Raw genomic sequence first — 3,508 nt, 5'->3', positions numbered from 1 at the left:
AGCGGCGCTTTTCCGGGCTCGAGCATAGGGTGAACGCGCGATTTCAGGTGACCTTCTCGCCTGAGAACAGCGTGATATGAAGCCCGAGTAAGCACCAGTGGGTCTCGTGCTTTAACTTCTGGGGCTTGCCTTGGGAAGCTCACCATCTCTGGTAAGTTGAGCGCAATAGGAAGCTTTCAAAGGTAAAATTCGCAATGCCGCTCTGATAGCTGCCTCAGTGTTGTCCACAGAACCGTTGAGAAAATGTGAGCTGTTTTCTAATCCACCGTTCGAATTGTGTGCGCAATTGGACAAGAATTTGTTATATGTTCACGCCGCTCAGCACGAACGCGAGGCACTGTCAGTGCGTATCTATGCTCCCAAATAATTCACTTGGATCCAACTGCTGCATTCGTCATCAAAAATGATGTTGCCCAATGAGAGCTTTGATCACCTAGCAAGTCCGGAGTCCAATCCTCCACCGGAGATGAAGATGGACAGCTCGACCGGAAGCCACCTATTCCAGGTGGCCAATATTCGTTTTATGCTTTGTGAAACCACAAGGAGGAGAGGCATGGATAGGCACTGAAGAACTTGATCAATCGCAGAAGCTTGCTGAACAGCAAGTGCTCCCCTTGCGCTCTTTTAGTAGAAAAATCAATCGAAATCTGATTGGAGAAGGAAATGGAAGGCCGTTCTTGCACTGCATTGTTCATTCTAAGACGTTAACTGCTATAGTGCGCTCGTTCGTAGTGCGCGCAGGCGCACTGCGAACCAAGCGCACCGACGTGTTTTTGCCCTGGGTGTACACAGCGAGCGTGGTGACAGCATTCCAGCACCATAATTTCTTCAGATATCAGCATGAGCTTCACTGCGATGCAGCAAAACATAATTGAAGAATTGAAGACGAATGAAATAGTGAACTAATCCGGTTTACGTATGCCGGTACGAGTCCCGTGGTGTGAATCATATCAGCGTGCACATAATTACTGGTTATCCAGGTTTCCCCTTATCTAAATGCTGCCTTGCCCGGTGATTCACACTGACTCTCTGTTCTCATCTCACTCTCCGTCTGCCCCAGAAATATTTGGTAAAACAAGTTTAACAGGAACCTTGCTATACTCCACTGCGGAGCCCTAACACAGTTTTAGCCAAAGAACAGTGGACACAGGAAACCGCTCTGGGAAGATGGAGTGAGCTCTGGGCGACATGTGAGGCAACGTTGGGAAGGTAACGGCTTTCTATCGTAACCTTCCAGAGTTACGCGCTGAGGTCTTTGGGGCTATATTGTCGCAAGTGGAAGAAAAAGACGAGGAGTGTTTTTGCCGCGCGCCGACGACGACGTTGCTGCTGGTGTTTTTCCGTGCTCCCTGTCTTCACCCGTTCTCGCCGCCGGCCTGTACGTGAAGCCGTGACATTTGGTGCAGGTGCTGGGTAACGCATCTCATGCAGCGCACCCCGCCTCGTAGTTCGAGCCCCGTCCTAAGTCCTGGCCGTCGAGTTTTCTTGGAGGAGCCCTCGGCGGAAACTGAGACTCGCGCTAGCCGACGCCAGCAAGGCCAAGCGCCGGAATTCGGACTCTTGCCCGAGGGATCGCGGACATCTAGGACAGCCAACGTCACCATGGCGTCCCAGTCACAACAAACCAACCCCAGGATTGCATCGAGGATCGTCTACGTGCCTCTCACTCCAAGATTTGTCGTGCCGTTCCGTGGCGATGGCCTTGACGATGTTGAAGACTGGGTCCAAAACTATGAAAGAGTAGCGCGACATAACGGGTGGACTCCAGACCAATGCCTGCAAAACCTGTACTTCTCCCTGGAAGCCACAGCGAAGTATTGGTTTGAGAACCATGAGGCTTCGTTGACATCATGGGAGACGTGCAAGAGCGAACTGGTACGCACGTTCGCGAACCGGCACCGGCGACAGCAAGCTGAAGATCTGCTCCACGCTCGCATCCAGGGACCTACCGAAAGCTTCAGGAGCTTCTTCGAAGACGTGCTCCGTCTGAGTGCCCGCGTCGATCCGCGGGCTACTGAGGAGAAAAAGGTACGGGCGTTGATGAGGGGTGTCCGGAATGACATCTTTGGAGGCCTCATCCGCAATCCTCCGACCACAGTGGCCGGATTTGTCGCCGAAGCTACCAACATCGAGCAGGCATTGGCGACAAGAACCAGTCACTTTCAGAGACTGAGCGCCCTTCCTGTCGCCTCAACTCTTGCCTCGTCTGACCTGGGCGGAGTTGGTCTCGCCGATGTTCGAAAAATAATTCGCGACGTCATCCGCGAGGAGCTGAAAAAGCTCTTCCCTACTCCTGAACAGCCCGCCTCTGTCTCCATCGCGTCGGCCGTTCGCGAAGAACTGCGACACGCGCTGGCGCCAGAAGACGTCCCAATTGTAGCTGCAGCCGACCCACCAGCTCTCAGCTACGCCGCCGCAGTTCGTCGTCCTCCTCCCGCCCATCGCCAGAACCAGAGCGCTTCCGATTCCGGCCTTCGACGCCGCGAGTTCCTGCACTCGTCTGATTGACGCCTGGGACCGCCGAGACGCAGGAAGACCGACATCTGGAGGACTGCGGACCGGCGCCCACTGTGTTTTCACTGCGGTGAGCCTGATCACATGTATCGCTCCTGTCCATACCGCGAACTCGGCCTAAGGGGTTTTCACTGGGCCGATCCGTGCCCCCGCTACGGTGAGCAGCCCCGCGACATACAAGACTACCTTCAACGTTCTCCATCACCGGTTACAGCTGCTCCTCGCACCTCTCGGTCGCCGCCACCTCGCCGCCCACCATCCCCTTCTCGCGGGTCTCGCCGTGAGAGCCTTTCGCCACTTCGGGAAAACTGAGTACGGCGACGCCTGGAGGTGGCGTTGCCGGAGTCGCACGAAGCAAAGAACCTCCGTCTACGTTAGTGTGTTCCAGCTCGACCGATGGTATCCTTGGAAACGCAAACCGTTTTGTAACCTCTAGCAATGTGAACATTCTGATCGACGGGCGCGACGTAACGGCGCTTGTGGACACCGGCGCTGATTACTCGGTCTTCAGCGGCAGTTTCTCTCGGCGTCTTCGCAAGGTTACCACCCAGTGGGACGGACCGCCCATACGTACCGCGGGCGGCCACATCGTAAACCCTGTTGGCAAGTGCACTGCCCGCGTCGAGATCCACGGTGAGACGTGCCCCGCCACTTTCGTGATATTGGAGAATTGCTCTAAAGATGTTATTCTGGGCATGGACTTTCTCCGTGAATATGGCACCGTAATCGACATAGGGCAGAACAGGTTGACCCTCCGCGCACGTTCTTCATCGCCAGTACCGCCCCGGGCCACAGGCTTTGCGATGAAAGTTGATGCCGACCATGTCCACTTGCCGCCGTTGTCGACAGTTTTCCTGCCGGTCCGAGCCAATACAACAGCATGTGGAGAAGGCGTTCTGGAAGGCAGTGTCCAGATGTTACTTACGCGCGGCATTGGTGTTGCGCGAGGGGTCGCAAATGTTCAAAGAGGGCGAGCCAACATCTTCGTGACCAA

The 3,508-nt window shown here is 55.1% G+C and overlaps 1 pseudogene; it reads left to right on the top strand.

The window, feature by feature from the left end:
* The first annotated feature begins 1,397 nt into the window (after positions 1-1,397).
* On the top strand, positions 1,398-2,875 carry LOC149343902 (uncharacterized; annotated as a pseudogene).
* Positions 2,876-3,508: the final 633 nt, after the last annotated feature.

The sequence above is a fragment of the Amblyomma mixtum genome, chromosome 5, assembly GCF_055824585.1.
Source record: "Amblyomma mixtum isolate Tamu chromosome 5, ASM5582458v1, whole genome shotgun sequence".
Classification (NCBI taxonomy): Eukaryota; Metazoa; Arthropoda; class Arachnida; order Ixodida; family Ixodidae; genus Amblyomma; species Amblyomma mixtum.
This window is presented reverse-complemented; position numbering and strand designations above follow the sequence as displayed.